The sequence below is a fragment of the Myotis davidii genome, unplaced genomic scaffold (genome assembly GCF_000327345.1).
Source record: "Myotis davidii unplaced genomic scaffold, ASM32734v1 scaffold110, whole genome shotgun sequence".
In the NCBI taxonomy this organism is placed as follows: Eukaryota; Metazoa; Chordata; class Mammalia; order Chiroptera; family Vespertilionidae; genus Myotis; species Myotis davidii.
Genome location: NW_006283436.1, coordinates 1,745,502 through 1,766,586, shown reverse-complemented (window position 1 = coordinate 1,766,586; position 21,085 = coordinate 1,745,502). Strand labels below are relative to the sequence as shown.

The following is a 21,085-nucleotide window of genomic DNA, read 5'->3' as shown; positions in this document are numbered from 1 at the left end:
GCACAAATTTTGTGCACCGGGCCTCTAGTTGATGTATAAAAGTGCAACTGCTTTCTGAATATTAATTTTGTATCCTGATACTTTACTAATTCCATTTATCAATTCTAATAGTTTTTTTTTTCATGGAATTTTTAAGGTACTCTCTATGTAATATCATATCAACTGATGATAATTTTACTACTTACTTTACAATTCGGATGCTTTTTATTTCTTTTTCTTCTCTATGGCTGGTATTTCCAATATTATGTTGAATACAAGTGATAGAATTGGACAACCTTGTCTTATTCCTGAGCACCTGAGCATAAGTAAAACACTTTTAGTTTTTCACTGTTGAATATGATGTAAGCTGTGGGTTTGTCATATATGCCTTTATTATGTTGAGTTATGTCCTCTCTATTTCTACTTTGCTGAGTTTTTATCAGAAATGGATGCTGAATTTTTTCTACATCTATTGATATGATCATATGACTTTTATCCTTCATTTTGTTTATGCGGTGTGTCACATTAATTGACTTTCACATACTAAAACATCCTTGCATCCTGGTAATAAATCTCACCTGATCATGGTGTATAATATTTTTAATGTACTGCTGAATTTGGTTTGCTAATATATTGTTAAGAATTTTTGCATCTATGTTCATCAGATACATGGAGCTATACTTTTCTTTTATTGTAATAATATTTTGGAATCAAAACCAGATGTTGGCCTCATAAAATAGGCTTGGGAACATTTCCTCTTGAATTTTTTGGAATAGGTTTAGAAGGATAGGTGTTAATTCTTTAAATGTTTGCTAAAATTCAAGTGTGAAGCAATCTGGTCCAGGACTTTTGTTTGTTGTTTTTTAAACTATTGATCCATTCCCTTAGTAGTTATAGGTTTGTTCAGATTTCCTGTGTCTTTTTGACTCGGTCTTAGAAGACTGAATGTGAATTTATCTATTTCTTTGGTTAGTCCAATTTGTTGGCATATAATTGTTCATAATATTTTCTATAGTCCTTTGTATTTCTGTGGTTTCAGTTTCACTTCTTTTTCATTTATGATTTTACTCATATGGATCCTATCTCTTTTTTCCTCGTGTTATTTTTTTTAAACTACCTCGTTTTATTGTTCTTTTGTAATTTTTAGAATCTTTTATTTATTTCCTACTTTATACTCCCTTTGGGCTTTTTTATTTCCTCATTTTCTAGTCCCTTAGGTGTAAGGTGAGATTGTTTAAGATTTTTCTTATTTCTTGAGGCTTTTATTGCTATGATTTTTCCTCTTAGGAGTTCTTTGGCTGCATCCCATAGATTTTGGGTTATTGTGTTCTCGTTTTCATTTGTTAACCCATTCATTATTTATTAGCATGTTACTTAGCCTTCATGTGTTTGTAAATTCTTAATTTTTTTTGTAGTTGACTTCTGTTTTAATACCATTGTGGTTGTTGAAGATGGCTGGTATGATTTTAATCTTATTAATTTATTGAGACTTGTTTTGTGACCTAACGTGATCTATCCCCAAAATTTTTCCGTGTGCACCTGGAAAGAATGCATATCCAGCTGCTTTTGGGTGAAGTGTTCTAAAAATATCAACTAAATACGTGGGATTTAATGTATCATTTAAGACCACTGTTTCCTTTGTGATTTTCTGTCTGCATGATCTATCCATTGATGTCAGTGGGGTGTTAAAGTTCCCTCAATTACCAACTACTGTTGATCTCACCCTTCATATCCATCAATATTTGCTTTATATTTTTAGGTGTCCCTATACTGGGTACATAAATATTTACAAGGGTTATACTCTCTTGTTGGATTGATTCCTTTATCATTATGAAATGTGCTTCTTTGTCTCCTTTTGTAGCCTTTTATTTGAAGAATACTTTGTCTAATATTAAATATTGCTACCCAGTTTTTTTTCATATTAATTTGCATGAAATTTTTTTTCTGTCCTTTACTTTCAGTCCTTGTGTGTCTTTTAATCTGAAGTGGGTCTCTTGTAGACAGCATGTGTATGGGTCTTGTTTTCTTATTCATTCAGCAAGAGGTACAGGGCATTAGGACAGTTGTTGCTTGTTTGGGAATTTATGGACCTTTGAGAGATTCTGGGAAAGTCTGCAGCATAAGCCCAGATCAACAACTTACGTGTATTAGCCTCTGAAAAAGGTTCAGGCCAGGTAGGGTCTCAGGGAATCATTAGGGTGAGGCAAGAGCCATGTTAACCTGGTTAATGGAGACTCAGACTTGTTGCTTCCTCGCACCTACAGGCTGAGAGACAGGAGGGCTCAATAACAACAATAAACAACAATAGTTACTGCTAGCACTTCTGTCTGCACCTGCTGGCTGTGTGGGAGGAGGGCTGAACAAAGGAACAATGGCACCTGCAGGCACTTTAGTATGGGAGAGAGCTCCCACTCCAGTTCTCACCCTGACCCAGACAATTCAGTCTCCCCCTCGCCCGTTATTTTCCTAGCACTTTTTGAGCTGCTGCCCTTTCACTGGAGCTTAGGGCAAATGTTTGTGAGCAAATAAGTCTTTGCTCAGGCCCTTTTGGAGGACATCTGGGTCTCCAGTAGCTTTGCATCTGACCAAAATTGAGTTACTACTGATTTTCACAGCCAGCTGTTGTGTGGACTACTCTTCCCAGCAGTGGGGTGGTTGGTGTAGGGCGGGGATCCCTGGCTCCTCCAGGGGAGATCTCTGCTGCAGAGATATCCCTTTTAATTCTTAATGGCTACATGTGGGTGTGGGACCAGCCCTTCTGCATCTCCACAATTCCTACCAGTTTCAATGTGGCTTCTTCTTTATATCCTTAGATCTAAGAGGTTTTTTAAAAAAATATATTTTGTTGATTTATTTTACAGAGAGGAAGGGAGAGAGATAGAGAGTTAGAAACATCAACGAGAGAGAAACATCGATCAGCTGCCTCCTGCACATCTCCCACTGGAGATGTGCCCGCAACCCAGATACATGCCCTCCACCAGAATCGAACCTGGGACCTTTCAGTCCGCAGGGCGACGCTCTATCCACTGGGCCAAACCAGTTTCGGCTAGATCTAAGAGTTTTAGTCAACTAGTTTTCAGGTGGTTGGTTCTTAAGGGTGGTTGTTTTATACTTTAGTTGTAATTCTGATTTGATGTTGTGAGGCAGTGAGCACAGCATTTACCTATTCCGCCATCTTGACTGGAATTTTAAAATAGCTAAATTCACATAGCTTTTTAAAAAATATGTTTTTATTGATTTCAGAGAGGAAGGAAGAGAGAAAGAGAGATAGAAACATCAATGAGAGAGAATCATTGATTGGCTGCTTCTTGCCCATCCCACAATGGGGATCGAGCCCACAACTTGGACATATGCCCTGACCAAGAGTCAAACCTCGACCTCCTGGTTCATAAGTCAATGCTCAACCACTGAGCCAGGCCAGCCGGGCTAAAGTTATATAGTTTTGACAAAATGTCCATGTTTTGACACATTCTTTGCCAACATTATGTATTATTGCATTGAAATTTTCTTATTACTATTATTTGGATTGTTTTCAAAATTTAATTATTATAAACAATACTGCAAAGTTTCCTTGGGCTAATGTTTTTTCTGTGCTTCTTTAGAATAGGTTTTTAGAAACTGGGTGAAAGAATAATAAATATATTGAGGCTTGCTACATATATATATATATATATACATATATATATATACACATATATATATGTCTTTCTAAAAGTTGTACAAATTTATACTTACCAGCAGTGTAAGAAAATACCTGTTTCTGCATAAATATGTCATCTTAACCTCATGAAAGAGTCTTAAGAGCATTAACCTGAAATTCCTCTCACAACCTATATTGGAAAAGGAACTCTTTGTAAGTTTAGTAACGGGAGTAATGGTTAATATTTGTTATAAAGGCTTTGCATAGTTCGTGAGAGCAATGTACCATACATTAAACAGGAGTCAAATTAATTTTTCATATTGTGGAAAAGAATGTGTATATCAATCAAACCAAATAAAGTTTTGGCCACATCTACTATTAGTAAGGCACTATAGTAGAAACTGGAGAGTATGATCGATTGTAAGAGGCTTAGAGTTTGGTTGGAAAAGTATAAGCACCAAAGGAGTTCAATAACAATATGATATTTAAATAAGTTTCTGAAAATAGCACAACTTAGTACAAAATTATTTGTCAAGGAAGCAATGTGGAAAATGAAGCTGCTACAAGTTCAGAGAGAAAGAAGATACTGCATGCATCACTCACTAATTGTTCCCTACTCAAACATTCTTCCTGGCTCAACTCTAAAGAATCCATCCTTACCCTTTATGACAAAAGTTTTGTTGATTGGTCTCTCCTTAATTACTGGATGCTATAAACGTATCTGCCCTTCTGGGATGCTATTTCTGGCTATAAATAATACAATTCAAATTGGCTCTACGCCAGTATTGGAAAAATGCAGAATTTCATGAGGTTAATGAAAGCGATTATTGGAATACTACTCAAATCACACAAAAAGCCAGTTAGACAAGTTAAAAGTGAAATAGAGAAAATCTGTAAGGATTATGATTCAATGGGTATACCAAAGGAGGGTAATTTAAATATCAAATAATTAGAGAGACCACTGGAGAAATTGAAAAAATCCTCTGAATATATTTTTGCAAAAAAGACAACTCTTTAAAAGCATGCTAGAAAGTTAAGGGCAAGATTCATATTGTGTTGTCAACTATGTGAAAAATTACAAATAAGAAAAAAAAATTGTCATTCATTCTTTGCTGATTTTCATTATTCCCATAGTTAAAATTATAGCTTGTATTTAGATAGCTTTTGGTTTAATGCTTTTCATAAACAAGTCCTATTAAACTTCCCTTTCTATTCCCATGTCCTCACTATTTACCATAAATCTTTATTTTTTATTACATTTAGGTTCCTAGCCCTGGTGCCAATTATTGCTAGATAACAACAATAACAATATAGAAAGTGATTTTTTTATTCTAAAAATGAATAGAACCAAATTCAGTAAATTCTTTTTCAACAAAGATGTAAACCTTAATTAAATGTGCTCATAAACAAAGCATTCCATAGTTTTGGTTCATTGTTAACAAAGAAAGCAATGTCCATCATCTTTAATACTTGTTTATACCATGAGAGATTTCAATGCAGAGAGCATAAAGCACTGGATGAACAAGAGATTAAAACTCACCTAAAATAAACAGGGGTCTACAAAGTTTTGAAAATTAAAATCAATGAGAAATTATATGTTAAGTCAGTTCATCAGCTCAGGGGTTGAAATGTAGAAGAAATATGATCATAATTTTTATTAACCTTGCTGTAATATTTCTCAGCAACTGAAGTTTTCTTTTTTTAAAAAAAATATATGTTTATTGATTTCAGAGAGGAAGAGGGATAGAAGGATAGAAACATCAATGATGAGAGAGAATCATTGATCGGCTGCCTCCTGCACACCCCTTACTGGTGTTTGAGCCAACATCCTGGGCATGTGCCCTTGACCAGAATTGAACCTGGAACCCTTCAGTCCACAGGCCAACGCTCTATCCACTGAGCCAAACCAGCTAGGGCTGAAGTTTTCTTAAAGATACTAGAGGTTCCGCACCCTCTCACAATCCGGGACCCCTTGGGGGGATGGTGGACTGCCAGTTTTTGCCCGATCCCCGGAGGCCAGGCCAAGGGACCCCACCGGTGCATGAATCCATGCACTGGGCTGGTTTTGGCTCAATCCCCACAGGCCAGGATGAGGGACCCTATTGATGCACGAATCCGTGCCTCTAGTATGCATATAACATCTTTGGTTAATCTCTTCCCGCCTTTCCCCCTGTCCCCTTCCCTCTGAGATTCATCAGTCTGTTCCATGTTTCCATGCCTGTGGTTTCCGCTCCTGCATTGAGTGTCTGTCTCCTGGTGGTCAGTGCAAGCCATAGCTACCGGCCAGTTGCCCATCACTTAGGCTTTTATATATATAGATATTGTATATTAAAAGTCAAATGACAGAAATATGGAATAATCAATCTATGAAGAAAATAAGAATCATTTGGAAAGTGATAAAAATCAATGATAGTTTTCCAAGACAGTAAGAAAATATGTTCATTTATTAAAAGAAGGAAAAATATTTATGTTAAGTAGTTCAAACATTAAATCAAATGTCAGATTCCATGTTTTTAAAGAACAAATACTTTAATCATAATAATTGTAAATTTTTTACTGAACTATTATTGCTAAATACTATGTAAAAACCTGAAAATACTGACAATAAAAATAAGTGTTTGCTGATATATAAACTTATTAAAACTATTTACAGTATTCTGAAGTATAAGGAGAAAAAAAATGAGTGGAGAGGCCAGGTATACGAATGTAGTAAATTAGAGTGCACTCCCCCATTAATAGTTGCAATTTGATAATATGGGCAATTGTAGCCAGATAGTCTGATTATTCAAGCAAAGCCAGAGATTTGGATTTTAATGTAAAATTCCTCAAGTTTGAAAGATTATGTGACACATATGACACAATCCTGCTGGCTGAACCTGGCCTTTTAGCCAGTGGTTGCAGCACCTAGTATAAAGCAATGCTATTTTGCTTCTGTATGGCTGATTTACATTTACTGTGAAGAAAGAAAATGTTTCAGACACCTTAATTCAATTTTTCTTATGTCAATTCTATTAACACCATTCTTTCCTTTAATAAGTATACAAATGGATATACAAAATTTTAAGATCTTCTTAATCATGCTTTCATTTCCAAATGTTTTGACATTGGCAGGAGGCAGAAGAGAAAAGGGAGTTTATATGTGTTTCCTGACTTGTGAACGTTTAGAACAGTGAACATCTCACAGGTACATAACTGCAATCTAGACTACTTTTCCTTCTTTCCTTCAGTCAGCCTTTAGTTATTCAAAATGACAGAATGCTGAAAACAGCTATTTGTTTCAGGAGCAGATGGGAAAAGTAGCTGCTTTAAAATGTGATTAAAATACGAGGCCTCTGTTTAGTATTTATTTTACTTTTTAAGCTTCAGATTTTAGGCTTAAGCATCTTTAATCAAGAGAAGAAGGACCAGACAGCTGTGGCAGCCCTAGTCCACTGCTTATGTCTCTGTGTGGGGAATATACTATAAAAAACAAACAAACAAACAATAACAGCAAACAAACAACCAACTCCATCTTTTGCCAAGGCTATGAGAAAAAAAATCACTCATATACTATTGCTGAGAGTTTAGTGAGGGTGTACAATCTTCATGGAGAGGAAAAAGCCAATATTTATTAAAATTAAAAAATGCATTTGCTATTTGGTATGGGATTATGGTGGTGGTTACACAAATCTATTCATGTGTTAAAATGTATAGAACAGTATATAAAAAGAAAAAGTCAGTTTTAGAGAATGGTAATTAAAAATTTAGAGAATGGAAGTGAGCCTAGAATGTGGGCACCTGGGTTGTGGTCATTATCAAGTTAATAATCACAGCACCATAAAGGTGAGCAGTGAAGACAACTCCTGTCTATTACCTCATCTAACTTTATGATCACCCAACTGACATAGAGACTATTCCCCCATTTTTGCAGAGGAGTACAGCGAAGCTCCATGAGAGGGGAACTGACTTGCCTAGGGACACGTGAGGAAGCCCAGACCAAACCCAGGCCTGTCTGTACAATCCCACCAAAAGGCTGCATCCCCAATGCACCCACTCTCTGTTGTTTTGAGGTGGTTGAAATAATAATGAAAAAATTTTTTAAATGCATTTTCTTTTTGGCCCAGTAATCCTACTTTTCAAACATATCCTATAGATATCCTCGCAAAGTTTTCCACTGAGGCAGTGTTTATGTCAAGAAGAGTTAAGACAACTCAAGTGTTCCTCCTTAAATAAACGATGGCACAGACTTTCAGTGAAATACCATATAGCTCTACACAGAAATGAAGAAGCTCTCTATGCAGAGACATTGAAACAAAAACAAAGCAAAACTCCAAGATAAACTGTTTAGTAAAACAAGCAAAGTGCAAAACTATATATGGTATGCTATCACTCGGGAAAGAAAGGTGAGGTTATATCTGTATCTATATCCATCGACAGTTTAAATTTGTGTGTATAAACGAACAGCAGAAGGATACACAAGAAACTAGTAATGGCGGACTAGAGTGGGGTGGTGGTGGGAGCACATGAGGACACGAGTGGAAGCAAGACACTCAGTGAATAGCTTCTAAATACTGTCTTAAGTTTTGAGCCATATGTGGAAAGTTAAGCAAACAGTTAAGAAAGAAATGGGCTAAAAGGCAGCGGAGCAGAGCTATAAGCTTGTGTCCTAACCTTTTCCTTGGCTTCCAGGAGTAGCAATTTGACTTTAAATGCATTCAGCTCTAGCAAGAACAAAGCAGAACTTAGGTTTCACTGGCAGTGGTTTCTGCTACATTTGAGTCTGCAGAAGCAAGGGAAAAACTGCATTGGAGACTTATCTGAGGAACACATTTCTTATGATTCAAAATAGAGGCATCAACTAAGGATACACAGTTTGGTTCTTAGATTTGTTCAGCATAGTCCACTAAACGTATGTCATACTTTTATCTGAAAAAGGAAGAAAATGCCAGGTCAACTGACTTCAAAACTAGAATTAGGATTCCTTATTTCTGCTTCAAATTGCTAAGAACTAACTATTGTATGCTGTGTTTGAACGAGCCAAGGGTTCTAAAACTCTGGTCTCAGCAGTTAAACTGTCAAATATACTATATATGAGATAACGTATATCTACTTCACTGCCATCCCCTAAGAATCCGTCTACATAGAATCCTCACTGGGAGTGTTTCCTTATTACAAAAAGTGCAGGATGGATTGCAAGTGAAACAACCTTTCCAGGCACAGGGTTACCTGTTTCCATATGGGTTCTGTAAGCCTGCTGTAATGAAGACAAGCAATCACAGCTTATTTTTGTGGTTATTTACAGTTTACAGATTGCATTGTCATATCTTATTTCATTTAATTTCAATAAACATCTGGTATGTGAGTATTATTATCTCTGTTTTATAAATTAAGAAACCGAGGTTTAGAGGTGAGGCAATTGGATAAAATCCCACCTCCAGAGATTGGCAGAGGTCAATCCAGATCTTCTGATTCTGAGATCAGATGACTTTCTATCACAATGTTATATATAATCATCAATGACTGTCATAAATACGCACATAACTAGTGTAGAAATAACTAATGGCAGTTATCTCCAATGAGAAGGTTAAGTCATAAAGTAGGTCTGTAGGGAAGAAATATGTGGTAGTCAAAATTACCTTTGGAGATCATTTAAATCACTCACCAAATGTAAAACATAGAGTAGAGGGGGCTATACAATCCTAGTAATATTTAACTTCAAAGTACAATTAATGTATCACATATACTAGGTATATACCTAAAATACACTTTTATGCTACATGTATATCACAAAAGAAAATTACTACAGGTGAACTTATACAATTAAATGTGCATATCATACAACTCCACTGTATAAAAAATAGCTAGCATTCACTGTAAGTCATATATTATGTAAATGTTTTGTGTGTTTCCATATTTAATCCTTTATAGATTTAGATTCTATCCTATCTTCCAAATTCCAAATGCTTATGGGAAAACTATATTGCTAGGACTTCTAGGTCAGATAGTAGAGAGAGTATACATTTTAGACACTTCTCTATTTTAGATATTTAGTAATTATAAACTATAGAGAGAAAAAATTAAAAGATATACTGGTACTAAATATAAGAATCCCCATGTAACAAAACACAAAGTAGTGAGCAGGCCCACAGCATAGGCTTGTCAGGTTCCAGGTCTGGTAGCGAGCAGAGGCACCAAAGCTTGGTATTGCATGGGAGTGGGGATTAATCTGCACCAAGGAGTGATTCCCCAAACTGTGAAAAGAGGCTGAAAAAGCTCTTAGAGCTAAAGGTTATATAAGCCCAAATCAGAGGATGCAGACAAAGTCTGCCTCCTAAAACATAGGTCTAACCATCCACCAACTCTGTGATTAGCATACCCGGAAGACAGTTAATAGAGAAAAACATTTCCCTTCAAGATGAGCCTGCAAACTAATTTCCAAAGCACATAAGGAAATTTAATAGCCAAGAAAGGAAGTAAACAACCTCAACAATTAGGAGGGTATGTAAAATTAAAAAAGAAAAAGTAAGCATCAGGAACAAATTCAAAACACAGAGCAGTCAGAAAACATCTTAAAAATAAGAGTTTAAGATTCACCAAAAGAAATAAGTAAGTAAATAAATAAATAGCACCTACAAAGAAGAACTAGAAATTATGAAGGAAAATCAAGAGAAAAGACAAGAACAGATATATATGAAAACATACAACAAAACTTATTGGAATGAAAAATATATTATTTGAAAAAGAAAATGAAAATATATTTAAAAATATTAATTGAAAAAATATTAATTGGAAAAAAACACCACCACCACCAAGTGATTCAGTAGTATGAAAGGAAAGAAGAATGAAAAATACATTCCATGTAAGTGCTAGCCAACACGAAGTAAGAATATAGTTTACTTGACTAACACGGTCAATAAGCTTTTCTAACAGCTGTATGTAGAACCAGCACCCAAAAATAGAGAATTCCTTTCAAGCACACAGAGACCATTCATGAAAAATGATGACATATAAAACCTCAAAACATATAAAAAATTCAGAATTATATAGACTAATAAAATCTTTATCAAAATTTTGAACTTCTGATAATGGATACATGTAGAATTGCTCTTTGTGTTGAGAAAAACAAAGAAAAATCATCATATATAAGAAAAGTTTCTTTTGAGGAGTCATATAAAGTATTTCCATATATATCATTTATGTCAAGAAAGAGCACATCACTTCAAAAAAATCTCTTGTATGATAACTAAAAGCAATGTATAATTCTTGACTGAGAATTAGACTGCAGAAAACAGTTGCTATAAAAATTGAAATAACTAGCAAAATTTGAATATACAGAGCATATTAAATGATAGCATTATATAACTGTTGCATTTTTCTGAATTCAATATCTTTTTTAAGTCATGTAAAAGAATGTCATATTCTTAGGAAATACCTGCTCAAATATTTAGGTAAAAATCATAAGGTTTGCAATTTACCTTAAAATGGTTTAGCCAAACCTAGGCGAAAGGTATAATGATATTAAACTATTCTTGCAAATTTTCTGTAGCTTAAAATTTTTTCAAAATAAAAGGTTTTTAAAAACAGTCAAAACAAATAAGCATATAAATGCCCAAGAAATACTTCAAATTAAAACATATTTTAAATAAAAATATGAGAAAATCTTGCAAGCATAAAAGTATGAAATCACAAAGTATTGCTTTTAAGTGAGAAATATGATTACCAAATTTAGAAAAAGCAATAAATGCTACAAGCAGCAAACAGATGTCTTTTGCTGTGTTTTTGGCTAATCCTCACCTGAAGATATTTTTTCCATTGATTTTTCTTTTTTTCAGAAAGATTGGAAGGGAGGGGGAGAGATACACAGAGAGAAACATCAATGTGAGAAAGACACATTGATTGGTTGCCTCCCGCATGCACTCCGACTTGGGATCATGCTTGCAACTGAGGTCTGTGCTCTTGACCAGAACTGAGCCGTCAGCCTTTCAGGCCATGGATCTATACTAACCACCGAGGGAAACCGGCGAGGCAAGAGGTGTTTCTTAAGGAGGTTATTTTAAGAGATTATCCTAGAACTCAAACTAAATGTAAGAAGAAATAAAGGACAAAGAGAGAGTGATTTAGGGAATGTGATCCTTTTATTGTCAACTTGGCTAGACCACGGTGCACCGCTGTTTGGTCAAACACTGGTCTAAACATTCCTAGGGAGGTAATATTTAGTTGTGATTAACATTTAAATTAATAGACTTTGAGTAAAGCAGATCACTCTGGTAATGTGAGTGGGCCGCATCCAATCACTTGATGGCCTTTAGAGGAAAGACTAAGATCTCCAGGGAGAAAAAATTCTGTCTCCAGATTGCCTTGTAGTGCAAGACTGCAATATCAACTTCTCCCAGAATTCCCAGCCTGCTGGCATGCCTTACAATTTCAGACTTGCTAGCTGTTGCAGTAGCATGAGTCAATTTCTTTAAAAAAACAGCCCTAGTCTATTTGGCTCAGTGGATAGAGTGTCGATCGGCCCGCAGACTGAAAGGTCCTGAGTGGAGGGCACGTACCTTGGTTGCAGGCTCAATCCCCGGCCCTGGTCGGGACACATGTGGGAGATAATCAATTGATGCATCTCTCTCACATAGATGTTTCTCTCTCTCTCTCTGTCTCTCTCTGTCTCTCTCTCTCTCTCTCTCTCTCCACCTCCCTTCCACTCTCTCTAAAAATCAATGGAAAAATATCCTAGGTGAGGACTAACAAAAAATATCTATCTATCTATCATCTATCATCTATCTATCTATCTATCTATTTATAGAGAGAGAGAGAGAGAGAGAGAGAGAGAGAGAGAGAGAGAGAGAGAAATTTCCAAATATGCATACATACATCCCATTAGTTCTCTGGAGAGTCCTGACTAATACAGAAGACAAATCCAGAAGGTCCAACACAATAAGAATTTAGGTAGGTGAGAAGATAGTAAATGGAAGGGAAACAATAATTAAGTAAATAATACTGGGAATTTTCCTGAAAAAAGAAAAATATTAATTTTCAGACTGAAATGATTTACTCAAACTTGGGCAAAAGGACTTACACCTAGAATCCCCTGATGATATTTATGAATTTAAAGAAGTTAAAATAAAAGGAAAAACAAAATCCTATACAGCTCTCAACAGACAAAAGAAAGTCATCTAAAATGGAAAAAATCAGGTTGACATCAGACTTCTTTCACACAACCATATGCAGTAGAAAACAATGGGACATGCTCAATTAATTTTTAAAAGTAAAAGATTTCTACTAAGATTTCTCAAGCTAGCCTAGTACAAAAATTCATTTCCAAAGACATCGTGAAAAAAATGACATTTGTGAAATGCAAAATATTTTAGCTACGAGGAAGCATAAGCAAAAAAACCATTAAAACTTTTGGTTATATGCCTAAGTTAACATGGCTCTAAGGAAATGCATATGTTAAAATAATAATTTAACCAAATTAAGTAATGTAAAATATGGGAGAAAGTAAAATCATGTTATACCTCTCATTGTACATAGGGGAAACTATTACATAACTTTATTCATGACACTGAAAGAAGAACGAAGCATTTATGGAGCAAAAACACAATGAAAAATTTCCAAATGAGAACTAAAATAAAGCAAGATCAGTAAAAATGTGGCTGGTATATCAAAGTATTGAAAAAGAAAAGGAAAGAGCAAAAAAATTGCTTCTAAAAATATTCAGCTTGGATAAATCCATGTGATGAAAGTGAATTTCCCATACCCATCAGGAACACAAATTTAAGCATTCTCACTTTGCAGAACATGTGTGAGATGAGGTTAATGAAGAGAAAAAGAGAAATGTTTTCTAAAGAGAAGTGTAAAACATAGAGAGCATAAAGTAAGAACAGACAGATTTCTTCTCATAAGAACAGTGAGATCTTTCAGTTCTTTGTCTTAAAAAATAAGATCCCTGGGCTTTAAAAAAAAATCAATTTTTTGTTGCTTTCTATGTGCATGGGGGGGAGGGAGCATCCCTCAGCCTGCCCTGCACCCTCTCTAATCTGGGACCCCTCGAGGGATGTCTGATTGCCAGATTAGTCCAAAATCCACAGGAATCGGGCCTAAACAGGCAGTCGGACATCCCTCTCACAATCCGGGACCTCTGGCTCCTAACTGCTCGCCTGCCTGCCTGATTGCCTTTAACCACTTCTGCCTGCCAGCCTGATCGCCCCCTAACTGCTCCCTTGCAGGCACGATTGACACCTAACTGCTCTCCTGCCGGCCTGATCGCCCCCAATTGCCCTCCCCTGCCGGCCTGATCATCCACAACTGCCCTCCTCTGCTGTGACCCGTCTCCTCTGCCGGGACCCACCTCCTCCGCCGGGACCCACCTCCTCCGCCCGGACCTGCCTCTTCCGCACAAGGCAGGGGAGATGCCAGGACCAGTCTCTTCTGCACCACGTGGAGCTGTGGGACCCCCAAGCAGAGTGTCTGCCAGGCCCACCTACGCTGTGTGTGCAGCCATCTTGTGGCGACCATCTTTGTGATGGCCATCTTGTAAAGATGTCACGTGAGGGTGCGAGGACCACTTAGGCTTTTATTAGTATAGGTTGGGGTGACATCCTACATAATAAAAGCCTAACATGCAAATTGCCTCCTCGGGTGGTCACTTGACTGGGAGTTTGATCACTTGCTATGATGTATGCTGACCACCAGGGGCCAGTGGAGAACATGGTGGGTGTTGGTGATGCGGTTCTGGCAGCGGGAAGCAGTGGAGGTGCTGTTGGCCTTGATGGGACCTGACGAGAGCGGGACCGTGGTGGGATGGTAGAGCTGGTGAGCGGGCGGTGCCAGGTCAAGGCAGGTGAGTGCGGGGCCCGATCTCCCCACCGATAGCCCCACAGACGGTGACCAGAGGCAATGGTGGGGAGTGGGGCCACCACCCAGCTCCCAGGCACTGAGGGAGCCAGGCGGGGGGCCTGGCCCTGATCGATAGTCCCGTAGATGGATGGTGGAGCAGGTGAGGAGGCAGCGCCAAGCCAAGGTGGGGTTCCAGGGCTGCGAGGCTGGTGGTGCAAGCTGGGGCCTGATCTATGCAGGCCACTCTGAGGGACCCTACCCATGCACTAATTCGTACACTGGACCTCTAGATGGTTAATACAGTTATATAGGTTTCTCTCTCTCTGTCTCCAGTGGTACAATTCTATTATTTTATTATTTATACTAGAAAATATGAAACAAAGCTATTCGAAATTCGAGAAGAACACGAAGAGATAGAAATAATTGTTTTTGGGAAAATTACTTCTATCAGATAGTCATTTACATATCAAACATCCAGAGGAACATTGCAGCAATAGAATACTTTCTATTTCTAATATTTGGCAGTAGAATGATGTCCATTTCTATTTTTCAGCTATTATTAAGTTAGAAAATTGTTAATTTATTTTATTACATATTTTGGGTTTCTGAGCTATTTGGGGCAAAGAAGAGGTTTGGATTACATATTAATGTAATAGAAAAATGTAAATAAAAAATTAATCAATACAATGAATGTTCATAACTTTGCATATAACAGAGAATGTAATTTTCTTCAAATGCCCATGTAATGTTTATCAAAATGGATTACATTCTATATTTCACAAAATATTTTTGAACTCCAAAAATTAAGACACATTAAGGCAAGCCACTAATCACAGTGCAATAAAACTAGAAACTATAGACTTAAGAGAATAAGTAATATTATATATGTACAAAATATCATTCTCCAAGGAGGAAGTAAAACCATAATTACAGATTCCATATTTTAAAAGTAAAAGTAAAGGCAGTTAAAAACTCTTAAGATGAGTTTCTGTTATGAGATGATAGGTTGAACTCAATCCTATCTACTCTCTCTTGAGATCTCATTGAAATATGAATAAAAACATACTATTTTTAAAGGAAAAAAGATAAAATAAGGAAAGGGATGAGGGGTCAGCATCAGTGGAAGAGGGAGTTTAACAACTCTGGGAAAAAGGGAAGTAGGAGGAGTGGTAAATGACAAAGCAGAGCAGAAGAGGAGAGGCAACCTGCTGGAGGAAACCTGGAAAGGCAGGAAACAAAATAGAACAGTCTTTAGTAGAAAGATGTAGGACTGAAAACAGGAAATAATTGAAAATCAGAAGACAGAGTTGTGAATTTCCCAACTACTTGTCACCCTAGAATGCTCGGCAAAATAGTCAGCCTCTATTCCTATCCCAAGTAAAATCACTGAGGTTTCTTCTCCAAAGAAACTCAACACATATCTGGTATGAACCAGGGTGGCTAGAATGAGAGGCAGTGCTCCCAATCAGAGACACCAGCATTTTACATTCAGGGGTTGCAAAAAACGATGGCTATTTTCATGCATGCCTCATCCTAAAGGAAGTGAGCAAATTCCCTAGTCGGTTCATGTACACAGAGCTCAGAACTTTGCTATTACTCTATTTAAAAAGTTAGAAGGCACCACAGATCACCAGATACATGAGGCATAGCTACTATAATGAAGAACAAATGGAAATCAACAAATTGGGGAAATTGGGGGGGTGGGGGGCAAGTAATGGACTATGGAGAAAAAAAGAATATTTACAGAAAAGTAACTTTGAAAATCTTCCAATACATTGCATCCATAAAACAAAACAGGTTATCTTTAGGAAGGATTAAACATGAAATGAGTATGAGCTTTTGGAAACTAAATATATGATTGTCAAATTCAATGGGGAGTTTGGAAAATAAAGTTGAGAAAATTTTTCAAAAAGAAAAAGCACAAGCTAAAATATGAGAAGGAAGTTAAGTGTGATAGAGGATTTATTCTAAAGGTTAATATTCAACTGACAAGTCTCAGAATGGAAAAGGTAGGGACATTGAGAGGGAAATAATTAATCAACGAAATAATAGAAGATAGATTGTCAGAGGTAAAAAAAGATATATATTTAAAAAATAGGACTTCAGGTTAAAGGAACCCTGTATGCCAAGTACAACAGGCAAAAAAAAGAAAATGTACATCTAGACACATCTTAATTTTGGACCACTGGATAAGAAAATCTTAAAGACTTCCAGAAAGAAGAAATAAGTCACATATCAATAATCTTAATAGCAATACTAGAAGAAATAAAGCAATGTCTTAAAAGTTGTAAGAAAAATGATTTTAAACTCATTTTCTAGCAAAAGTAGTTTTTAATTATAAAAGCAGGATACAAGGATTTTTCAGGCATACAAAAAGTTAAAGAGTTTACCATCCTACGTATCCTTTGTTTGATTATTCACATGTATAAGTGTCAAATTAAAATATAGTCTAGAAATGAGGAAAAAATGAAGTGATTGAAGGAAAGACAAGTAATTCAATAAAGAATATTGAGCAAAACTACATGCAAACTTGTAAGTAAGTCCAATTGTGATGTACATTGGCAAAAGGAAATTAGTAACAACTATAATGGTTGTGGGGATGAATACATTCAAATGGTTGTGTGAAAGAAAATTAATCACCTTAGGTTTTTGTTTTGTTAGGGTGTACTGATTACATTTTATTAGAAAATAAAAGTTTATATGCATATGTGTGTGCACAAATATTTAAACAGGATACAATAATTTTTAAAGCACCTAAAGAAAAACCAAAATAAAGAAGAAAATTAGGTCAGTTAAACAGAAAGCAGGAAAAGAAATAAGATGAACACATAAGGAAGTAATAAGTAAAAAACTAAACAATTATAGGGCAGGAAATAATCCAAATATATCAAGAGTCATAATACATACCAATACATTTTATGCATCCATTAAAAAAACAAAGGTTGGTCAAAAATATCTAGTAAAAAAAAAATCTAGTGACATACTAGTTTAAAAAGGCACAGTTAAATCAATCTGATGGAGAAATGGTGACAATCAAACGATAAAAGAATAAACTATAAAATGTTAACAAAGATAGAGGTATCAGAAAAAATGTTTTATTGAACACAAAGTTAATTAGTTGGGATAAGAAGGATATATGAATTGATATTTGTATGAACTGACTTTGGTAAAAGTCAATTTTCAATTAAAACATATAATAATAGTGACACTTTATTCATATTTAGAAATATATGTTCTATGTCTATATACATATATATTATTACATATGCATGTGTGTATACACACACACACTGTTTAATAATACACGGAGAAACAGTCATATCTACAATCAGTAGGAAACCTAATAGAATGTTCTCATATATAAATAATCAAGTAGTGAAAAATACATGACACAGATACCAAGCTTCATCAACAAAAAATACATATTATTTTTAGATGCCACAGAAGTGATTATACATTAGATCATAAAGAAAAGTTCAATAAATTCCCCAAATAGAAACTGTGCAGGCCACGTAATATAAACTAAGAAATAAATCTATTAATCCACACAAAAGAATAGCTAAAATGATCTTAGAATGTAAAAGAAAGCATCTTCTAAATAATGCCTATATTAATAAAGCCTGTATTAAAGAAGAAATAATAAGTAAATTAGAGAAATAATTGACCTCAGAAGAATACTTAGAGCTAAAATCCATTTATTAAAAAAGAAATGTTTGAAATACATGAACTAAGCATTTAATTCAAGGAACCAGAAAAGAATGATAATATAAACCTAAAGAAGAGAGAACAAAAATAAAAACAGAAATAAATGAAACAAAGACCAATAGATATAGTTGGGACAACCACAACAAAAGCTGGCCCTTTTTAAAGAGTGTCATCAGACAATTCTAGTGCTATTTCAATATTTTGAATGATCTTAGAGAAAGAAAGCCTTTCAATTCATTTTATAAAACTAGTACTTTGTTATAAAATGTGACAAGGCACAAATAAAAACTGAAAAGTAAGCTCACTTATTCTTGTATTAGGTAAACATTTACTGACTTTCTATTTTATGCCAGGTACTGTAACAGCACTAAGGATAAAGCAGTAAATAAAAAGACAAACTCCTACCCCACCTCCATGGAAACAGGATTTTAAAAATAAGCAAATCTTATGAATCTCAGAGGGAAGGGGAAAGAGGGGGTTTGAGGGGGGGGGAGAGGGAGGCTGAGGAAGAAGATAGGAAAAGATTAACCAAAGAATTTATATGCATATATGCATAACCCATGGACACAGACAATAGTGTGGTGAGAGCCTAGGGGGAGGTGGATGTAGGGTAGAGGGGGTCCTTGGGGGAATAAAGGGGACATTTGTAATACTTTCAACAATAAAGATAAATTTAAAAAAAATAGCCCTAGCTGGTTTGGCTCAGTGGATAGAGTGTTGGCCTGCGGACTGAAAGGTCCCAAGTTCGATTCCAGTCAAGGGCATGTACCTTGGCTGTGGGCACATCCCCAGTGGGTGATGTTTCTCTCCCATCGATGTTTCTAACTCTCTATCCCTCTCCCTTCCTCTCTGTAAAAAAAATCAATAAAATATATTTTAACAAAATAAGTAAATCAAATTCATGACTAAGTAGAGTTCATACAGGGAACATGAAATAACTATGTTGAGAAATTTAATATATTATTTCAATAGGTCAAAAATCCCATATGATTATCACCCAAATGACTAAAGTTATTTGATAAAGTTCAATAACTACTTCTATTTAAAATAAATAAATGATAAACTGTAGAGGTTACACTTCTTTAACACTGTTCTGTTAAGAACTAGCCAATGCAACAAAATAAGAAAATGAAATGTAATACAAACATTGGAAAGGATTTAGAATTCTCATTATTTGCTAATGATAACATTATCTACACAAAAAACCCAAGTGTACCAACTAAACTAGTAAGAGAGTTCATGAAGATGGCCTGTTAAAAAATAAATGTATAATAAAAATGAGTACAAGAAGAGTTTCATTTAAATAGAAGCATAATAGAAAATGTAATAGAAAAAGAGTTTCACAATGGCACAAGCAGCATGTATACTTGGTAATAAATCTCACCGAAGCTATACTACTAAAATAAGTTAAAGCAGGATGAGCTCTTCTAAACAATAGGCTTTTCTTGGGAAAAATAAAATTAGATCCCTACCTCAAATCATATGTAAGACAAATTCCACATGGATTAAAGTCCTACACATGAACAGCACACTTAAATATGAAATTTTTTAAAATTAAAGAACATCCTATATTATTTATTGGTAATACATATAATTAGTAAAAATATACAAACATTCATGTATATGAACACATTAATTTTAGAATAGTGGTTACCTTTGTAGAGGAAGGGCCAGAGAAGGGATGGAAGTGGGCTTTAGCTTTGTTAATAATCCCTGAATAAGTATCTATTCAGTAAATTAATTTGTTTTACAAAAACAAACAAACAAAAACAACAACAACAAAACCCAAAACATAAAAACTCTGAAAAGCTAGGATTGTATTGTATTAATAGACTATGGATGAGAATTAGCATTTTTATTGCATTTAGTCAAACCAACATATAAACAGTGTGTCCCAAAAGTAGTATACACACTAACAATTGATAGCTCAATTTTGAAAATAAAACGTATTTTAATGAGCACTGCCTTTATAATTATTCAAAGTGTGTGTATACATTTTTGGGGGGACACCCTATATTTATTTGTTAATGTGTTTTTAAAAGTCTCTCAGGAAAGTTTTAAAATTTTCTTCAAATCAATTGTACATGAAATTTCTTTTAGTTTATATTCAGTATAATTTTTATTGATGTCCTTGTTCTTTCTTTTTAAAATTGGTTACTAGTAAGTAGGAAATTTATCAATTGTTTCAGTTTACTTTTAATCCAGAAAACTAACTGATATCTATTTTTAATTCTATATAGATACTAGTAACATCTGAAAATAATTACATTCCATGTCTTGCTAGCCAATTTGTATATTTCTCTTCCTCTTTCTTTTCTTACTGCATGGGGTAAAACTTCTAGTATGTTGAAGTTGAAATATTAACAAGCAACTGTTTCTATTTTTTTAGACTTTTACATGACATGTTTGCTTTTTTTTAAAATTTATGTCATTTAAATATTTTGTAGATACCTTTTTATCAAATTAAAAAAAATTTCCTTCTATTCCTAATTTACTAAATCTGTCTTATAACTGTTGAATTTTACTGAGTACTTTTTATTCATCTATTGAGATAATCTCACATACCGTATTTGCCGGTGTATAAGACGACTGGGCGTATAAGACGACCCCCTAACATTTCCACTCAAAATACAGAGTTTGTTATATACTCGCCGTATAAGACTACCCCCTCTTCCGCACACCTTCCACACACCAAATAAAAGGTAAAACAGTATCAGATTTGATTTTAACATTTTAATTTATATTCAAATGCTTATGACATGCAGGAAAACTGTCACAAGGCTGTATGTAATCAAACATATACATAAAACAGTGCAAGTTTATTACCGGTAAACATACCGGTAATTCACTAAAGAAAACACACTCTATAGACTGGTACCGTAGATGCTTCTCAGGAACACAGGCAAGCAGCCCACAACCTAGAGGGACTGTCAATGATAGAAGAAAGAT

The 21,085-nt window shown here is 35.2% G+C and overlaps 1 long non-coding RNA gene across 1 annotated transcript in view; it reads right to left on the bottom strand.

Annotated features, from left to right (window-relative positions):
- LOC107183048 overlaps nucleotides 1-3,777 on the bottom strand; it is a 12,371-nt gene extending 8,594 nt beyond the window's left edge. Inside the window, exon 1 of the long non-coding RNA XR_001513826.1 lies at nucleotides 3,715-3,777. This is a non-coding gene — a long non-coding RNA (uncharacterized LOC107183048). The remainder of the gene's footprint in view (nucleotides 1-3,714) is intronic.
- Nucleotides 3,778-21,085: the final 17,308 nt, after the last annotated feature.